This window comes from Capra hircus, chromosome 2 (assembly GCF_001704415.2).
Source record: "Capra hircus breed San Clemente chromosome 2, ASM170441v1, whole genome shotgun sequence".
NCBI classification, from domain to species: Eukaryota; Metazoa; Chordata; class Mammalia; order Artiodactyla; family Bovidae; genus Capra; species Capra hircus.
This window is the reverse complement of record NC_030809.1, coordinates 107,087,961-107,110,460: the sequence shown is the minus strand read 5'-3', so window position 1 is coordinate 107,110,460 and position 22,500 is coordinate 107,087,961.

The window sequence follows — 22,500 nt, the reverse complement described above, 5'->3', positions numbered from 1 at the left end:
CTTTCTCTACCTTCATTTAGTCCCCAGATAAAAGGTCCCCACTGCCTTTTTAAAAAACAAAACAAAAATTCTTTTTCAAGCAGCGACACAGAGATTTCTCTTTGGTGTCCTTCTTGTGGTTGAAAAAAGAATTTTCAAAGATTTTATAGAATACAATACAGAGGTACATTAAAATGACATTAAAATAGAAAGTATATGAAGCGTAAATGGGTTACTGATTCTACCATAACTGGTTTACCTTCAGGATTGTAAAGGCATGAGGAAGTACAGCTGAACTTAGACATCAGAGGAACCCTACAACTAGCCCAGATAAATTTTGACCCACAGAATTATAAGCTCAATAATTATCGATTTAAGACTAAGTTTTGGAGTTTTCTGTGTAACAACTAGATAATGTATCATATTTCAACATAATCTATTCTGAAAGTAAATTCAAATATCAGTATCAATTTGGAGTTCTTATAACACATGAATGAGAGAGAAAGAGAGAGACAGAAATAGACAAAGACAGAGACATAAAAAATTTTCAATTGGCTCCAGAAAAATCATATACATTATCACACACAAGAGCTTCCCAGGTGGCTCAGTGGTACACACACACACACATATCACACACAAAATTATGTTCACATACCAATAAAAGTTAAATCAAGTATGGTAAATTAATGCTAAGATAAAACTTGTTCCTGATCCCTTTAGATCTCAGAACACATGTCAGTCATTAATAAGTCAATTTTAATACCTAATAATTATTTCTGCTAAAGCATTAAGCAAAGATGTTCAATGCTTTCTCTTAAGGTATGGATCATTAATTGCTGAAAATTACAAAGCATCTATTGTAGTTGATGTAAAAAAGCAACTCTGTTCAAAATAGAGGTGCAATAAAAATACTTCTTTGGGCATTTTGCACTTGATTTTTTAGTAGCAATTGTGATAAAAAATATACTGGTGAATTTCTGATGGCAGTCATGCAAATATGATGCTGGCCATCTGGTTAAATCTTAAGAAGTCATAAGATTACTGAATTTTAGCCTGTCAACTGTAATTGTGAAAACTGCTGTAACTATATTCTCAATATGTTTAGGGAAATTTAAATCCAAAATCAAGGCAATTCTTCAATCATAATAAAGAACATTTCCCCGAAATATGACTTTAGGAAACTATTCAAAACATCACAATTATTGCTGTCGCTTCAACTCAACAAACTCCTTATCAAGAACATCTGACTATGAAATTCTTATTATTGTGAACATGTCTGGAGCAATGTGATTTTGTTGTCTGATATTTTGAGAACTAAGAAAAATATAAGATGCCAAAGGTCAGTAATTGGAAGTTTCAAATTAAATGTTTAATGACCTTATTACCATACAGAATTACTTAGAGTAAAACATGATAAATGATCAAAATATGTATGAAATACCACTACAAAATGAAACAAGAAAGTGGGTACAAAACATTTTTCTTTCCCATATTTTACATAACAATAATTAGATTTACACCCAAGGAAATAACTTAGGACTCCCTTCTCTGATAGAGAGAAGGCGTCTTCTAACTCTTTAGATATGCATGTCATAGTTGGCTCTAGCAAGATGCTTACATAAAGAGATCTATAATGTGATCTATTAGCCCTATCCTCACAAGGATTAGATTTTAAAAAATCATAGCAATAATGAAAGATCCAGTGTTAAATAATGTATTGAAACACAATTGAACATCCTATTTTGTAAATGAAGAAAAGTCAAGCTTATATTGATATATATGTACCATACATATGTGGAAACGATGGAAACAGTGATAGACTTTGTTTTCTTGGGCTCCAAAATCACTGCAGATGGTGACTGTAGCCTTGAAATTAAAAGACGCTTGCTACTTGGAAGAAAAGCTATGACAAACCTAGATAGCATATTAAAAAGCAGAGACATTACTTTATCGACAAAGGTCTATCTAGCCAAAGCTACGGTTTTTCCAGTAGTCATGTATGGATGTGAGAGTTGGACCATAAAGAAAGCTGAGTACCGAAGTATTGATGCTTTTAAACTGTGGTGTTGGAGAAGACTCTTGAGTGTCCCCTGGAAAGCAAGAAAATCAAACCAGTCAATCCTAAAGAAAATCAGTCCTGAATATTCATTGGAAGAACTGATGCTGAAGCTCCAATACTTTGGCCACCTGATGCAAAGAACTGACCTGATTTAGTGCAAAAGACTCCAATGCTGGGAAAGATTGAAGGCAGGGGAGAAGGGGACACCAGAGGACAAGATGGTTGGATGGCAGCACTGACTCAATGGACATGAGTTTGAGCAAGCTCTGGGAGTTGGTGATGAACAGGGAAGCCTGGCATGCTGCAGTCCATGGGGTCTCAGAGTCGGACATGACTGAGAGACTGAATAGAATTGAACTGAACTGTATGTATTTGTCTCTTATACATTCATATGCATAAGAGCAGTGAGAAAGACTGGATATATTCTAAAGGGGCTTCCCTGCTGGCTCAGACGGTGAAGCATTTGTCTGTAATGCAGGAGACTCAGGTTCAAAGCCTGGATTGGGAAGACCCCCTGGAGAATGGAATGGCAACCCACTCTAGTATTCTTGACAGAGGAGCCTGGTGGGCTACAGTCCATGGGGTTGCAAAGAGTCAGACATGGCTGAGTGACTAACATATATATCAGTTCAGTTCAGTTCAGTCGCTCAGTCATGTCCGATTCTTTGCGACCCCATGAATCGCAGCACACCAGACCTCCCTGTCCATCACCAACTCCCGCAGTTCACTCAGACTCATGTCCATCGAGTCAGTGATGCCATCCAGCCATCTCATCCTCTGTCGTCCCCTTCTCCTCCTGCCCCCAATCCCTCCCAGCATCACAGTCTTTTCCAATGAGTCAACTCTTCGCATGAGGTGGCTAAAGTACTGGAGTTTCAGCTTTAGCATCATTCCTTCCAAAGAAATCCCAGGGCTGATCTCCTTCAGAATGGACTGGTTGGATCTTCTTGCAGTCCAAGGGACTCTCAAGAGTCTTCTCCAACACCACAGTTCAAAAGCATCAATTCTTCAGCGCTCAGCCTTCTTCACAGTCCAACTCTCTCATCCATACAAGACCACAGGAAAAACCATAGCCTTGACTAGATGGACCTTAGTCAGCAAAGTAATGTCTCTGCTTTTGAATATGATATCTAGGTTGGTCAAACTTTTCTTCCAAGGAGTAAGCGTCTTTTAATTTCATGGCTGCAGTCACCATCTGCAGTGATTATGGAGCCCCAAAAAATAAAAGTCTGACACTGTTTCCACTGTTTCCCCATCTATTTCCCATGAAGTGATGGGACCGGATGCCATGATCTTCTTTTTCTGAATGTTGAGCTTTAAGTCAACTTTTTCACTCTCCTCTTTCACTTTCATCAACAGGTTTTTTAGTTCCTCTTCATCTTCTGCCATAAGGGTGGTGTCATCTGCTATCTGAGGTTATTGATATTTCTTCGGCAATCTTGATTCCAGCTTGTGTTTCTTCCAGTCCAGCTTTTCTCATGATGTACTTTGCATAGAAGTTAAATAAGCAGGGTGACAATATACAGCCTTGACGTACTGCTTTTCCTATTTGGAACCAGTCTGTTGTTCCATGTCCAGTTCTAACTGTTGCTTCCTGACCTGCATACAGATTTCTCAAGAGGCAGGTCAGGTGGTCTGGTATTCCCATCACTCTCAGAATTTTCCACAGTTTGTTGTGATCCACACAGTCAAAGGCTTTGGTCAATAAAGGAGAAATAGATGTTTTTCTGGAACTTTCTTGCTTTTTCCATGATCCAGTGGATGTTGGCACTTTGATCTCTGGTTCCTCTGCCTTTTCTAAAACCAGCTTGAACATCAGGAAGTTTACGGTTCACTTATTGCTGAAGCCTGGCCTGGAGAATTTTGAGCATTACTTTACTAGCATGTGAGATGAGTGCAATTGTGTGGTAGTTTGAACATTCTTTGGCATTGCCTTTCTTTGGGATTGGAATGAAAACTGAACTTTTCCAGTCCTGTGGCCACTGCTGAGTTTTCCAAATTTGCTGGCATATTGAGTGTAGCACTTTCACAGCATCATCTTCCAGGATTTGAAACAGCTCAACTGGAATTCCATCACCTCCACTAGCTTTGTTCGTAGTGATGCTTTCTAAGGCCCACTTGACTTCACATTCCAGGATGTCTGGCTCTAGATGAGTGATCACACCATCATGATTATCCAGGTCATGAAGATCTTTTTTGTACAGTTCTTCCGTGTATTCTTGCCACCTCTTCTTAATATTTTCTGCTTCTGTTAGGTCCAGACCATTTCTGTCCTTTATCAAGCCCATCTTTGCATGAAATGTTCCCTTGGTATCTCTAATTTTCTTGAAGAGATCTCTAGTCTTTCCCATTCTGTTGTTTTCCTCTATTTCTTGCATTGATCACTGAGGAATGCTTTCTTATCTCTTCTTGCTCTTCTCTGGAACTCTGCATTCAGATGCTTATATCTTTCCTTTTCTCCTTTGCTTTTTGCTTTTCTTCTTTTCACAGCTATTTCGTAAGCACCCCCCCCCCACCCAGACAGCCATTTTGCTTTTTTGTATTTCTTTTCCATGGGGATGGTCTTGATCCCTGTCTCCTGTACAATGTCACAAACTTCATTCCATAGTTCATCAGGCACTCTATCTATCAGATCTAGGCCCTTAAATCTATTTCTCACCTCCACTGTATAATCATAAGGGATTTGATTTAGGTCATACCTGAATGGTCTAGCGGTTTTCCCTCCTTTCTTCAGTTTGAGTCTGAATTTGTTAATAAGGAGTTCATGATCTGAGCCACAGTCAGCTCCTGGTCTTGTTTTTGCTGACTGTATAGAGCTTCTCCATCCTTGGCTGCAAAGAATATAATCAGTCTGATTTTGGTGTTGACCATCTGGTGATGTCCATGTGTAGAGTCTTCTCTTGTGTTGTTGGAAGAGGGTGTTTGCTATGACCAGTGCATTTTCTTGGCAAAACTCTATTATTCTTTGCCCTGCTTCCATCTGTATTCCAAGGCCAAATTTGCCTGTTACTCCAGGTGTTTGACTTTCTACTTTTGCGTTCCAGTCCCCTATAATGAAAAGGACATCTTTTTTGGGTGTTAGTTCTAAAAGGTCTTGTAGGTCAACTTCAGCTTCTTCAGCGTTACTGGTTGGGACATGAAAGTGAAGTCGCTCAGTCATGTCCAACTCTTTGTGACCCCATGGACTGTAGCCTACCAGGCTCCTCCATCCATGGGATTTTCCAGGCAAGTGCGCTGGAGTGGATTGCCATTTCCTTCTCCATGGGATCTTCCCGACCCAGGAATCGAACCCAGGTCTCCCGCATTGCCGGCAGACGCTATACCGTCTGAGCCACCTGGGACATCAGGATAACTGTGATATTGAATGGGTTGCCTTGGAGATGAACAGAGATCATTCTGTCATTTTTGAGATTGCATCCAAGTGTTGCATTTTGGACTCTTTCGTTGACCATGATGGCTACTCCATTTCTTCTGAGGGATTCCTGCCTGCAGTAGTAGATATAATGGTCATCTGAGTTAAATTCACTCATTCCAGTCCATTTTAGTTCACTGATTCCTAGAATGTCAATGTTCACCCTTGTCATCTCTTGTTTGACCACTTCCAATTTGCCTTGATCCATGGACCTGACATTCCAGGCTCCTATGCAATATTGCTCTTTACAGCATCTAGGATCTTGCTTCTATCACCAGTCACATCCACAACTGGGTATTGTTTTTGCTTTGGCTCCATCCCTTCATTCTTTCTGGAGTTATTTCTCCACTGATCTCCAGAGCATATTGGGCACCTACTGACCTGGGGAGTTCTTCTTTCAGTATCCTATCATTTTGCCTTTTCATACTGTTCATGGGGTTCTCAAGGCAAGAATACTGAAGTGGTTTGCCATTCCCTTCTCCAGTGGACCACGTTCTGTCAGACCTCTCTATCATGACCGGCCTGTCTTGGGTTGCCCCACGGGCATGGCTTGGTTTCATTGAGTTAGACAAGGCTGTTGTCCTGTCTGCTCCCTGTCGCCACCCCCAGAATCTCAGAGAACACTGGGATCTCCCTGAGTGCCTTGCTTACCCCATGTCAGAGGTCAGGGGCAGCAGCCGAGAGCGCCAGGCTGCGACAGCACAGGAACGGCGAGGGGAGCTACCCAAGTCCGAGGTCAGGGGCGGCAGCCAGGAGGAGCTACCCCATGTCTGAGGTCAGGGGTGGCGGACGAGAGGAGCTACCCCGCGTCCGAGGCCAGTGGCAGCTGGGAGGAGACACCCTGCTCCGAGGCCAGGGGCAGCCAGGAGAAGCCACCTCATGCCTGAGGCCTGGGGCGGTGGCCCTGAGGAGCAACCCTGCGCTTGAGGCCAGGGACTGTAGCCGGGAGGAGCCACCCCACAACGCGGACAGGGGTGGCAGCCGGGAGGAGCAACCCGAGGAGTGGTGGCTGCGCAGGCGTAGGAGGGTCTAGAGGAGTTATCCCACGTTGAAGGTCAGGAACGGTGGCGGTAAGGAGATATCCCTCGTCCAAGGTAAGGAGCAGTGGCTGTGCTTTGCTGGAGCAGTGGTGAAGAGATACCCCACACCCAAGGTAAGAGAAACCCAAGTAAGATGGTAGGTGTTGCAATAGGGCATCAGAGGGCAGACACACTGAAACATATATATATATATATATATATACACACACACACACACTTATGTACTTATTTAATAAGAATATATATATACATATATGTGTGTATATATATATATATGCACTTATGTACTTGTTATAACACATTGGAGACATGGACCCTCTTAGGTATATCTATAAAATAGGAGTCATGCTTTGGAAAAAGTTTAGAAAATAAAATAGAAATTCATGCATTTGCATGAAAAAATAGTGATAAGATAGTTTCTTAAAGATTGTAGGCTCTTATGAATTGTTTTGGCTAGTGTGAAATACAGAAGGCTTCATGAAATTCCTACATTAGCTGGTAGAAGAGGTGAGATTTTGTTTTGATATTTAATGGAAGTCTGGTTTGTACACATATGAGGATGAAGGGAAAAGAGACAGTATGAATTATAACTCTAGGAGAAGAAGCATGAGGTATTTTCCATAGACAGACAATATAGTGCAGTTTAGTTGATGCCAAGAATGCCTAAAGAGGGCTAGTGAGAATTTAGAAAAACAACTTTGCGTATATATCGAAGAAGCTTGAATTCTAGGATGGATTACAGGAACACATTATGGTAGACAACAGAGTACTATTTCAGTTGTCTCAAACAACTCCTTTCAGTCTCTCCCCTTCTCTCAAACTAGGGAGCCAGTGTAATTACACAAGAAATGTGCTGGCAGATGCTCAATATTGATAGTGTCAGTCTTGACCCATTATTCTACTTTTCCACTATGTGAGCTTGCTGCTATTACCTTCTTTTTCAGCTTTATCTTCTGCTTAACCCTTTTGGTTTCACTAGTAATTAACTTTAACCAGATTTTAATCTTTGGTTCAATTCTTCCAGTTTCCTAATGTTTTCTTTTCTGATATGATGTATATGGAACAGACCTCAGGACTTCTCTCCCTAGGACTGTTTAGCACTCCATGCTGGGTGCCATCAGGTCCTATGTGTATTTCCATTTCAAAGACCCTAGGAAAAGCATCATTTGGCTTAAATCCTTTTGTCTTCTAGTGAAGACATCTTTTGTCTTCTATTCATGCCAGGTACACAATTAACTTTCCATACTCTGGGCTAACTATCATTTTGGTTTCACTTGAAAAACACAAACAATGGAGCTAACTGTACTTATATTGCTTAAATTTCTCAAATGCATATTAAGTAGAGCCCCTGTGTTCACAGACCTCGTATGACCATCATGTAAATCTGTGATAACAAAATATTTTGGAGCCACTTGTAGATTTAGATTGAATCACTGCTAAAATCCCATCTGTATCACTGTGTGTGTATCTGTGCTTAGTCACTCAGTTGTGTTCCACTCCTTGTGACCCCATTGGCTGTAGCCTGCAAGGCTCCAGTGTCCCTGGAATTTTCTAGGTCAGAATACTGGAGTGGGTTGCCATTTCCTACTACGGGGGATCCTCTGGATCCAGGGATCAAACCCATGTTTGATCTTGCATCTCTGGCAGTGAAAGGTAGATTTTGTACCACTGTGCACGCTAGAAATCCCATCTATGTCACTGGAGTAAGCTTTCTCATATGTACCAGCTGAAAGATAGCTTCTACTTCTCAAGAACAGTACAAGTTTTTAGCAGTTACTCCATCACTAGTCACACTGGAAACTATAAGAAAGCAAAATATCAAGGAAACTGGCAACTGGCTATTAATGAGAATAGTATACAGTTTTGCATAGCTGCAGTTAGAATTCCAAGTATTTTAGCAGAAGAAAAGTACCATATAACCATAGTGTCAGAATCCCAAACTCATTCTTGAGATTGTTGTTGTTTCGTCACTAAGTCCTGTCCAACTCTTTGCAATTTCATGGACTGTAGCACTCCCGACTCCCCTGTCTTTCACTGTCTCCCAGAATTTGCTCAAACTTATGTCCTTTGAGTTAGTGATGCCATCCAACCATCTTGTCCTCTGTAATCCCCTTCTCCTGCCCTCAATCTTTTCCAGCATCAGGGTCTTTTTAATGAGTCGGCTCTCCACGTTAGATGGCAAAGTATTACAGCTTCAGCTTCAGTATCAGTCCTTTCAAAGAATATTCAGGACTGATTTCCTTTAGGATTGACTGGTTTAATCTCCTTGCTGTCCAAGTGACTCTCAAGAGTCTTCCCAGCACCACAACTTGAAAGCATCAGTTCTTTGGTGCTCAGCCGTCTTACAGTCCAACTCTCACATCCATATATGACTACTGGAAAAACCATAGCTTTGATTATATGCATCTTTGCTGGCAAAGTGATGTCTCTGCTTTTTAAAATGCTGTCAATGTTTGTCATAGCTTTTCTTCCAAGGAGCAATGGTCTTTTAATTTCATGGCTGCAGTCACTGTCTACAGTTATTTTGGAGCCCAAGAAAATACAATTTGCCACTGTTTCCTTTTTGCCCAGCTATGTGCCATGAAGTGATGGGTCCAGATGCCATGATCTTTGTTTTTTGAATGTTGAGTTGTAAGGCAGCTTTTACATTCTGCTATTTTACCCTCATCAAGAGGCTCTTTATTTCCTCTTCACTTTCTGCCATTGTAGTGGTATCATCTGCATATCTGAGGTTGTTTATCTTTATTTTGGCAATCCTGATTCCACCCTGTGATTCAGCCAGCCCACAAAGAGTGGGACAGAACTGAATGCTTGAACTGAATTGAACTGAAGACAATCAAAGCCCTACAGACTCAAGAGTTTTTTTTTTTAACCTCCCCACCCCTTAACTGCCTAAAAGAATGTACATGGAAACCCCTTATAAAGAAGAGAGCTATTAGGAAAATAATATACTTTACATCAGAAAGACTTCAATCTCCATGTAACTTGTCTTCTTCCACTTTGAAATTCCGGACCCCTACCCCATTCTTCTCAGCTCTTCCAGGTTGGTGATGGGGTTTAGAACAGTGATTTTGGAGCCCAAGGAAATAAAGTCTGTCACTGTTTCCATTGTTTCCTCATCTATTTGCCATGAAGTGATGGGATCAGATGCCATGATATTAGTTTTTTGAATGCTGAGTTTTAAGCCAGTTTTTCACTCTTCTCTTTCACTTTCATCAAAAGACTTTTTAGTTCCTCTTTGCTTTCTGCCATAAGGATGGCATCATCTGCATATGTGAGGTTATTGATATTTCCCCAGCAATCTTGATTCCGGTGTACTTTAGTCTCACACTATCATTTTTCATTTATCTTCTCATTCTGGATCTCTCCTCCTTTAAGATGAATTGAAACTCTTCACAGTATCAATTATGATATCATAATGATGTATGATATCATAATGTATGATATCACACATATCAAATATGTCCAGCAAAAATAAAAAGGCAAAAAGGGGAAAAAGTTAACCCAAACATTCTAGTTTTCTTTATTGTGAATGCATAAAGATAATTTCCACACTAAGTATTTTAAAAAGATGTCCTACGAGGCTGTAAATTTAGGGTTCATGTAAGGGTTTTAATAGATTTTTGAGCTGGGTAAACAACAAATTAAATTGTGCACTTCTTAATTATGTACATTTTTCTGAGCAGAGTCTCCAGTATTTGAAAAAACAAATATCTGTGAAACAAACAAAAGCACTTAAGAAATACAAATGATGACAAAAGATCCAATCAGAAAACGAGCAGAAGACCTAACCAGACATTTCTCTAAAGACAATATATAGATTGATCAATAAACACATGTGTCACTAACTGCCATAGAAATTCAAATTCAAATTGCAGTGAGCTCATTCTGACATCACACTTGTCAGAATGGTCACCGTTAAAAAGTCTATATATAAGAAACAAATACTGTTGGGCAATTAAACTGGTGCAGTTGCTATGGAAAACAGTATGGAGGTTTCTTAATAAAGTTAAAGTAGAGTTGCCATATGATCCAGCAAATGCAGTTCTGAGTATATATCCAGATAAAGTATAATTCAGAAAGATACAGGATGCTTGGGGCTGGTGCACTGGGATGACCCAGAGAGATGGTATGGGGAGGGAGGTGGAAGAGGGGTTCAGGATTGGGAACACATGTACACCCATGGCAGATTCATGTTGATGTATGGCAAAACCAATATAGTATTGTAAAGTAAAATAAAGTAAAAAAAAAAACCCAAAAAACAAAAAGACACATGATCCCAATGTTTATAGCAGTTATATTTAAAATAGCCTAGATAAAGAAGCAAATGTCCATTGACAGATGAATGGGTAAAAAGATGTGGCAAGTATACAGAACAGAATACTATGCAGCCATAAAAAGAATGAAATTATGCCATTTGCAGCAACATGGATGTGCCTAGCATATCAAGTGAAGTAAGTCAGAAAGAGAAAGAAAAATGCCATATAACCACTTACATGAGGAATCTAAAATATGACAAAATGAACTTATTTATGAGATAGACTCACAGACATAAAAAGCAAACTTACAATTCCAAAAGGGGAAAGAGGGTGGAGGAGGAATAAAGGAGGAGTTTGCAATTGGAAAAGACCCCAGTGCTGGGCAAGATTGAAGGCAGGCGGAGAAGGGGACGACAGAGGGTGAGATGGTTAGATGGCATCCCCGGCTCAATGGACATGAGTTTGAGCAAGCTCCGGGATTTGGTGATGGACAGAGAAGCCTGGCATGCTGAGGCCCATCGGGTCGCAGACAGCTGGACATGACTGAGCGACTGAACTTTGAACTTTTGAGATTATCAGATACAAATTACTTTTACAAAACAGATAAATAACAAGGTCCAGCTGCATAGGACAGGAAAGTATATTCAGCATCCTATAATAAACCATAAGGTTAAGGACTTCCCTGGTGGCTCAGACAGTAAAGAGTCTGTCTACAATGCGAGAGACCTGGGTTCAATCCCTGGCTTGGGAAGATCTCCTGGAGAAGGAAATGGCAATCCACTCCAGTACCATTACCTGGAAAATCCCATGGACAGAGGAGCCGGGTAGGCTACAGTCCATGGGGTCGCAAAGAGTTGAACATGACTGTAATGGAAAAGAATGTAAAAAGAATATATATGCATGTATATGTATTATATATATATATTACTATACATATATATAGATAGATTTATATATATAGATAGATAGATTTATGTACTTCAATAAAAAAAGAAATACGAAGTACTTTATTCTCTCCTGTTAACAATCTATTTTTATAACACATAAGCAGCAGAGAATATCTTTATCTTCAGCTGAATATAATGTTGGTTTTTGTTGGCTAGTAAATTATAGACAAAGTTTTAAAATAAAAACAAATTTAAAAATAAAAAGGCACTTCAATTTCTAGCCAAGATGACAAAGCTTGGCCAGATCAATAAAGGCACTAACAATAAACAAACTGATAAAGAAAAGTAAATCTGTTTGAAAACTTCTTAGAGATTACTAAGAGCCAGAAATGAAAAGAAAATTCTCAGGAAGAAAGAATGAGAAAAAAATAGCTCACTGAGGTAAGTTCAAATTTTTGCATACTACTTAACCCTTCAGGCATTTGTCTACTATTAGTTTCAGACACCCCACTCTAGTACTCTTGCCTGGAAAATCCCATGGATGGAGGAGCCTGGTAGGCTGCAGTCCATGGGGTCACAAAGAGTCGGACATGACTGAGCGACTTCACTTTCACTTTTCACTTTCATGCATTGGAGAAGGCAATGGCCCACCCACTCCAGTGTTCTTGCCTGGAGATCCCAGGGACGGGGGAGCCTGGTGGGCTGCCATCTATGGAGTCGCACCAAGTCGGACACAACTGAAGTGACTTAGCAGCAGCAGCAGTTTCAGACAAGGGGCCAAGAAGCTGGACAGAGGAAGCAGTTAAGAAGCTGGGAGACCAGTAGGGCTTTCAGCAATCTTATAATCCTAGGGAGGAATTAAAAATTCAGGGATATGAAAGCAGTCAGATTTTCATGCCAAGACTGTGGGATCATGGTGGGAAAAAAAAGGAAGGCACATGGAAACAAGATTGTTTTCCAGGTTTTGCCTCAATATAAAAAATAGAATATAATCTAAATGGAGTATAAAAGTAAAAATAATCATGTGCAGAAAAAACACATAAAACATATTGATCGGAGTAAATAAGGATATTGTTTGTATAATTGAGGCTCAGAAAGGGAGGAAAAAGGGAATGATATAGAAGCAATATTTGGAGAGAAAATATTTGAGAATTTTTCCAAAATTGATAAAAGATGTAAAAATACAGATTCAAGAAATTCTGGAAACTCACATGGTATTAATAAAAGGAAAACCATACCTAGGAATATCACAATAAAACTACCTAAAAACAAAACCAAAGTTCTAAACTTGACCAGAAAAATAAAAGGTTCATTATAAAAGGTCATCATTAAGGTTTTTGCTGACATCTCAATAAAATAATGGAAAATGGATAGCAGTGGAACAGTATCATTAAAGTGCTAAAATGAAAATATTGAATATAGAATTCAATATACAGGGAAAATATTATTCAGTAATAAAAACAAATCAAAAATATCTCTAGATATATTTCCTTACCCACAAAAATCTAAGAACTTATTACCATAAGTTCGTTCCAAGAGTGATACCAAGACAAATTAACTGGGAAAAACCAAACTAACTATTTTAGACATAAGCATGGGAATGCAGAAAAAAAGAGAAAAGTTTGGTTTATGCTTGAGAGAAAGAAAAAGAATAATAAATGTTTAAGTAAATAAAAATAGTGACATGGGCGGTTAAAATAGAGCTTCCTGGTGGCTCAGTGGTAAAGAATCTTACTGCCAACACAGGAGATGCAAGAGATGCAGGTTCAATCCCTCGGTCTGGAAGATCCCCTGGAGTGAAAAATGGCAAACCACTCTTGTGTTCTTGTCTGGAAAATTCCATGGACAGAGGAGCCTGGGGGGCTGCAGTCCACGGGGTTGCAGAGTCAGACATGACTGAGTGACTACTCACGCACAGGGTTAAAATACATGTATATTAAAAAACATAATGTTAATAATAAATAGTTCATTAACAAAGGCTTACTCCAGGAATTAAATGGTGGTTTAGCATTCCAATATTAACCAGTGTATATTAATAAGATAAAAAGATAAATAATATGATTAAAAATTTTTTTATGATAAAAAAGTCATAAATAATCAGTGTGACATTGTACAAGGCCCATCTAAGTTTACTGTAGTCTAGCAAAGTGACTTTCACCATTTTTCCTCCTCTCCTTCCCCACATTCTTTCCACACCACATTTTTCATGGCTTCTTTCATTATGCTCTGTTTTCTTGGAATCCCCTTTCCACAACCGTTTAGCTACAGGAAGGAGAAGTCATCCTGGACTCCCTCTAGACAGACTTGATTGTTCTTTCCTCTACCATTTACTCTTGACTTTGCTTCATAATTATTTGATTCCTTGACCTTGCTTGCTATTAAGCCTCTTAAACCTTTTTTCCACTTAAGTTCCTGTAGAACTTATAGGTTCTATATTTTTTTAATATGTGTTTTCACAGCAATGACCAGCAATGCCTGGCATACCACAAATATTGTTAAATAAATGAGTGAATAATTAAATAAATGAATGAATCAGTAAAGGAAAATTTGAAGGCTTTATACACAAAGAAAGTAGAATTAGTGAGACAAATGTGTTTCTCATGCAAAAGTTGTGCCCTGCCAAAGTTAAATTCTTTGTGGCTCTTTAGAATTATCATTGACAGACAGACAGAAAGATTCGCTCAGTCATGTCCGACTCTGCAACCCCACAGACTGCAGCCCACCAGGCTCCATGGGATTCTCCAAGCAAGAATACTGGAGTGGGTTGCCATTCCCTTCTCCAGGGGATCTTCCCGACCCTGGGGTTGAACCTGAGTCTCCCATATTGTAGGCAGATTCTTTACCATCTGAGCCACCAGGGATTATTTTGTGACAAATCCCTCTTTTATAGAGTATAGGTAGATATGTATATGTGTGCATCTTCTAAATTATATTTTTGTCAAGATAAAATCAAATAACAGTACATTTTTTTGAAAAGTATTATACAAAAATAATTCAATGAATTTATATTTTCACGCTGAAAACAAGTTGAGGAAAACAAATTGGTGTGTTCAGTTACTTGATTTCATAAAGAGAAATGTGATTGTACACATCAGTACATTTAGTACATGTCAATGACTGCACACATTGTACAAATCATTTTTTTTTTTAGGGCTTGACTAAAATAGATATTTAAGTGGTCTTGTATGGATTTATTCTATGGTTGTAGACAATTACATACACAATTTTCAAACTCTTTAATCTTCTTGGTTTTACAATCAGATTAGTCAAAATTAATATTTAGACTCATGAGGCTCATGCCATAAAAATTATCGATAAATCATTTAGGTCACATTTTAGGATATTAGTATAAATACAGTGAGGACTCCATATTTTAAAATTAAATAATTAATAGTAGATTATATTATTCTAGCCTTAATATTTGCACGTGTGCACGCTCAGTTGTGTCCAACTCTTTGCCTGCCAGGCTCCTCTGTCCATGGGATTTCCCAGGCCAGAACACTGGAGTGGGTTGCCATTTTCTTCTCTAGGGGATTTTCCTGACCTTGAGAGCGAACCTATGTCTTGCTTACTATTTACATGGTAAAAAATGAAAGAAAAGAAGAAGAGGATTTTTCTCATTAATTATTACATACTATTTCAATATTAAAGATAAAAATTCTAAAACTAAGATTGCTCTGAATAGAATTTATGAGTCAAGAACTTAATCTCAATATGTAGGACAATGTTTATCTCCACTATTTATGGATTTTAATGATTATATGATGATTTATAACTTTTATGGATATTGATTGGAAAAAGATACAAATAAAGCGTATCTGAAGTTTGTACTTAACTTTAAGTAAAGCATATTTCATTAATTTTTATGGTTTCTTAGAGCTTCATTAACGAGAGATGATAAGAATGACAGCTACTAAATTTACATTCCCAAATCAAGAAATTTATAAATAACAACTTTGAACTATAAAGATAGCAAAGCAAGACATTTACAATTTTCGTTTTAAAATTCATATAAAAGATACTGTCAAATATTACATGGCTTATTAATGATTTGAAATTTATTAAATGAAGAAAAACCTTTTATTGAAAATATCTACATATATATTGAAAGTTTCTCAAATTGTGTTTTTCTATATGCTGACAATATTAGGTTTAATTCATTTAATATTTGAATTTACCTTGCTATTTTCCTGCCATAGAAAGGGTAAATCTGATTGAAGGAAAACTTTTAAATATAGAAACATATTATGAAAAATGAAAAATCAATGATTTCAACATTAGAAATAACAATGCTTACTATTTTGAATAATTATAAATTTAGCTTATTACCATCATTATATATTTTTTGTGTGTGTGCTCAGTCATTTCAGACTCTTTGCAACCCCATGCACTAGAGCCCATGAGGCCTCTCTGTCCAAGAAATTTTCTAGGCAAGAATACTGGAGGTGGTTGCCATTTCTTTCTTCAGGGATCTTCCCGATCCAGGGATCAAACCCATGTCTCTTGTGTCTCCTATATTGGAAGGCAGATTCTTTACCTCTGTGCCACCTGGGAAGTATTATATTTTTAGAGTATAATTGTGTATCCTGATTCCTTTTATAATAATGTCTATAAAATTTTCCAATGCCACTTTCACATTTTACTAGTTATATGATGCATATCATCTTAAAGTTTTATGTTTTTCATCTTCAATTGTGGTTAGTAGGTCATATGTTATTGTGAGAAATAAAGATATTGCAACTAAGTGTGTACATGCTCAGTCACTTCAGTAGTGTCCAGCTTTTTGTGACTCCATGGACTGTAGCCTACCAGGCTCCTCTGTGCATGCGGTTCTCCAGGCAAGAATACTGGAGTGGGTTGCCATGCCCTCCTCCAGGGGATCTTCCCAACCCAGAGATTGAACTCACGAGTCCTGCATCTCCTGTATTGCAGGTGGCTTTGGCACTCCATAAAATGTCCAGCATTTTATAACAAATATTGATTTAGTGTTTGTGTGCTCAGTCATGTCTGACTCTTCATGACCCCATGGCCTGTAGCCCACCAGGCTCCTCTGTCTGTGGGTTCTCCAGGCAAAAATACTGGAGTGGTTGTCATTTCCTCCTTCAGGGGACCTACCCAGGCCAAGGATCTAATCTGTGTCTCCTGCTTTGGCAGGCAGATTCTTTACCACTGAGCCACCTGAGAAGCCAAAATTTAAATCAATAATTTCCATATTGTTGGACATTTGTGATTTAGAAGAAGTTTATAGTTTAAATAAATCTATATTACATAGATTTTATCATAATGCTAATTATGATTATAGAAGTACATTTAATAAAATATTTATGTATTTATGGTTTCCTGTGGCTCAGATGGTAAATAATTCACCTGCAATGCAGGAAACCTGGCTTCGATCCCTGAGTCAGGAAGATCCCCTGGAGAAGCGAATGGCTACCCACTTTAGTATTCTTACCTTGAGAATTCCATGGACAGAGAAGCCTGGTGAGCTACCATCCATGAGGTCACAGAGTTGTACATGACTCAGCAACTAATACATGCGTGTGTATTTTTAGAGGATTATCTGTGATTCTTGGGTTATAGGATTATGAAAAGTCAAAACATGTTGATTCAAACTTCAGCTTTGTTAATGACTAGCTGCATGATCGGAGAAGACAATGGCACCCCACTCCAGTACTCTTGCCTGGAAAATCCCATGAACAGAGGAGCCTGGTAGGCTGCAGTCCATGGGGTCGCTAAGAGTCGAACACCACTGAACGACTTCACTTTCACTTTTCACTTTCATGCATTGGAGAAGGAAATGGCAACCCATTCCAGTGTTCTTGCCTGGAGAATCCCAGGGACGGGGGAGCCTGGTGGGCTGTCGTCTCTGGGGTTGCACAGAGTCGGACATGACTGAAGCGACTTAGCAGCAGCAGCAGCAGCACCTGCATGATACTCTTTATTCTAACATTTTCAGAACTCAGTTTTCTAACTCATAAGAATGAACACATAATATTGTGTGATCAGTATGTTGTAGGGAAATGAAATGAATTAACAATTAGAATAATAACCAGCAACATGTACCTAATAAATATAAGGTGATATTGAAATAAACTATATCTATCTTTTACATACATTGCAAAAATTACTCTCAAGTGAACCTGTATTTAAATATTTTATGATGTTGTTGCTTGGAAAAATTTGATGCTGTCTTAGGAATGCGGAGTACTGCTAACCCTCATAATTTCATATATTACTATTCTATTATCTGTAAGAAAACTCTACACTCTAAATTCCATATATATGCGTTAGTATACTGTATTGGGGAGAAGGCAATGGCACCCCACTCCAGTACTCTTGCCTGGAAAATCCCATGGATGGAGGAGCCTGGTAGGCTGCAGTCCATGGGGTCGCTAAGAGTCCGACGCGACTGAGCGACTTCACTTTCACTTTTCACTTTCATGCATTGGAGAAGGAAATGGCAACCCACTCCAGTGTTCTTGCCTGGAGAATCCCAGGGATGGGGGAGCCTGGTGGGCTGCCATCTCTGGGGTCGCACAGTGTTGGACACGACTGAAGCGACTTAGCAGCAGCAGCAGCAGCATACTGTATTGGAGGGATGGTATGAAGAGGGATGTGGGAGGGGGGTTCAGGATGGGGAACACGAGTATGCCCATGGTGGATTCATGTTGATGTGTAGCAGAACAAATACAATATTGTAATTAGCCTCCAATTAAAATAAATAAATTTAAATTTTAAAAAAGGAAACTCTGCCTTAACATTTGAAAATGTTATAAGAGAAAAATTAAAGGGCTGTATTAAATATTGACTACAGAAGTATAGAACTGCTATAAAAAGTTCTTCAAGCATTGCAAACTACTATAGTGGTCAGAAATACATTAGATGTGAATAAGTTAATATTTTATTTTTAATCATATATTTTGGATCTTCCCTTTAGTAGGGATGATAACTTTCAAAAAAAAGACAATATGATGATATATAGAAAATATATCTAAAAATAATTAAGAAACTTGACACTAGTTTTACAGATTTATTTATTAATTAACTCTCTTTTAAATAGCGATTTTTAAAAGTAAAAACTCCCAGTGAATTTTAGAAACCATCCATAGAAACGGGAAAATTGAGCCTGAAAGTGGTATTCCAAAAGTAAAAGCTTTAATAAAATTTAACATTATTAATAATAATTTTTAAGTGTAGCAATATAATTAAAATATCATTTGGAAGCAGAAATATCAGAATATAATAAGCAGATAGTTGTATCATCATAAAATATTTTCTTGAAAAAATTATGCAAGTTACTGATAAAAGAACTACATTTCAAATAGAACAATGAAACATAGGATTCAATTTTTTTTTTTTTTACCATAAGAACATTTTTTCAAACAAAATCTTATGAGTAATTATTCTAAAACACATCTGAAACCATGGCTCCTGTAGAATGGTTCCAAAATATTATATGTGAGAATTACCCAGAAAGTTTTAAAAGCACACAGATTAGACCTCATCACAGACAATTAAAAGTAATACTCCTCCCAAGTGATTCCAACATAGCTAGGGGTGAGAATCAGGTCTCTAGACCACTGCTGTCAACTGAAGAATCCAAGAAATAGATTTGGAAGACCACTAGAATAGCAAGTTGTTTCTATTTGACAATTAATAAGTACGTTATATTTTGAAGTAAGTAAGATTTTAATAAAGTAATTTATGTAATAAAAACAGTAAATGTTGCTTAGTCTTTTGATGAGTTTCTGGTCACATGAAATATACCACACAGTGATAAAATAAATAATTGTAAAACAGGAAAGGAAGCCATCTGCTATTGAAAAATATCTCATCAATTGAGGCAGTCAGAAAGAGACTGAAAAAAGCAACAGCCTGGCTAAAAAGCACATGAAAAGATTCTCAACATCATTAATTTTTAGAGAAATGCAAATCAAGACTTCAATGAAGTATCACTCAACACTGAATATAATGGCCATGATCAAAAAAATCTATAAAGAGTACATGCTGGAGAGGGAATCCTCCCACAGTGTTGGTGAGAATGTACATTGTACAGTCACTATGGAGAACAGTATGGAGGTTCCTGAAAAAACTAAAAATAAAGCTACCATATGATCCAGCATTCCCACTGCTGAGCATACGGCTGGAAAGTGAAAGTGAAAGTCACTTAGTAGTGTCCAACTCTTTGCAACCCCATAGACTCTACAGTCCATGGAAATCTCCAGGCCAGAATACTGGAGTGATAGCTGTTCCATTCTCCAGGGGATCTTCCCAACCCAGGGCTCAAACCCAGGTCTCCCGAATTGCAGGGATATTCTTTACCAGCTGAGCCACAAGGGAAGCCCAAGAGTACTAGTGTGGGTAGCATACCCCTACTCCAGGGGATCTTCCAAACTCAGGAATTGAACTGGGTTCTCCTGCATTGCAGGTGGATTCTTTACCAGTTGAGCTACCAGAGAAGCCCTGGAGAAATATATCTGGAAAAAATCATAATTTGAAAAGATACATGCAACCCAATGTTCACTGCAACAGTATTTACAATAGCCAGGATGTGGATGCAATCTGTCCATCAACAGAGGAATGGACAAAGATGAGGTACATACATACATGTGATATTAATCAGCCATGAAAACTAGGAAATAATGGCATTTGCAGCAACAAGGATGGGCCTGTATGTAGTCTTACTGAGTAAAGTAAGTCAGACAGAGAAAGAAAGACAAATATATAATATTGCTTATATGTGGTATCTAGACAGGGTACAAATTAACTTATCTCCAAAACAGAAATAGGGTCACAGATGTAGAAAATAACATTATGGTAACTAGGAGGTTAGAAGGGAAGGGATAAACTGGGAAATTGGGATTGACATATACACACTACTATATATGCAATCAGTTCAGTTCATTTGCTTAGTCGTGTCTGACTCTTTGCCACCCCATGGACTGCAGCATGCCAGGACTCCCTGTCTATCACCAAATCCCAGAGTTTACTCAATCTCATGTCCAGAGAATGGAACGGCTACCCACCCCAGTATTCTGGCCTGGAGATTTCCATGGACTGTAGAGTCCATGGGGTTGCAAAGAGCTGGACACTATTGAGTGACTTTCACTTTCCAGCTGTATGCTCGGCAGTGGGAATGCTGGTTGGTGATGCCATCCAACCATCTCATCCTCTGTCGTCCCCTTCTCCTCCCACCTTCAATCTTTCCCAGCATCAGGGTCTATTCCAATGAGTCACTTCATCGCATCAGGTGGCAAAACTATTGGCGTTACAGCTTCAGCAACAGTCCTTCCAATGAATATTCAGGACTGATTTCCTTTTGTTTTGGATTGACTGGTTGGTTCTCCTTGCAGTCCAAGGGACTCTCAAGAGTCTTCTCCAACACCATAGTTCAAAAGCATCAATTCTTTGGCACTCAGCTTTCTTTATAGTCCAACTCTCACATCCATGCATGACTACTGAAAAAATCAGAGCTTTGTCTCCATGGATTTTTGTTGGCAAAGTAATGTCTCTGTTTTTTAATATACTGTCTAGGTTGGTCATAACTTTTCTTCCAAGGAGCAAGTATCTTTTAATTTCATGGCTGCAGTCACCATCTGCAGTGATTTTGGAGCCCCCCAAAATAAAGTCTGTTGCTATTTCCATTGTTTCCCCATCTATTTGCCATGAAGTGATAGGACCGGATGCCTAATAGTGACCTACTGTATAACACAGGGAGCGTTACTCAATACACTGTAATGGCTTATATGAGAAAAGTTTCTAAAAAAGAGTGGATATGTGTATGCATAACTGATTCATTTTGCCGTACTCCTGAAACTAACACAACATTGTTTGTAAAATATACTCCAATAATTTTTTTTTTAAAAAGCATCAGCCAATGAATTAACAATTAGTTTCATTCAGTATGAGACACTTGGAGCTATACATTTTAGAGTAGACTTGATTTCTACTCTCAAAAAACATAATAAAAAAGAAATTTCCAGTTAGAACATATACAAAATTTATGTAATACATGGTGTTGTATATTATATATAATATGTTATATGCGTAATACTGTATGTAATATGCTCTACACATACACATGCACATAAGTTCATTTTTAAAAGGTTAAATAATAATCTATGGTCTTTGTTGATGGTACAAGGAGATAGATTTAGAATATACTTTTAAAATCAGAATTGGTCATTATTTATATTTCATCATTATTTGAATATTGTTTAATATTACACAAACTTTTATGCTACTATTTAAGTAACTAAAATATCTGTTAATAAATTTTAACCTGAAAGTTCCAGATAGATAACAGTGACATTCTTATCAATTTTTTGGATCATCTACATGTTCCTTCAGCCTGATTGTGACTCTATTTTTAATTTGGCTCCAAGAAAATTGAAGCAAATGCTTTAATACAGATGAAGACAAGTTAATTAGTATACTTTCTTTTTAAAGTTAATCAGTGGTCTTCATTATGCCTGAGAGAATGTGTGATATTACTATCTATCCCTTAAATTAAATAATGTACTTGTGAACCACAAGATAAGTATATTGAAAACTAGAATATTAAAATATATGCTTTAAAAAAGTCATCTTGCTACAAACAGAAGCACTTAGAGTGGCAACACAAATAATTGCTATAAAATGTACCTGTTTCAATATATTAAAGAATGAGATATTTTTCTCACTTGAGAAAGTGTAATAACTTTAGGGCTTCCCAGGTGTCTCAGAAGGTAAACCATCTTCCTGCAATGTGGGAGACCCGGGTTCGATCCCTGGGTCAGGACAATCCCCTGGAGAAGGAAATGGCAAGCCACTCCAGTATTCTTGCCTGGAAAATCACATGGACGGAGGAGCCTGGTAGGCTACA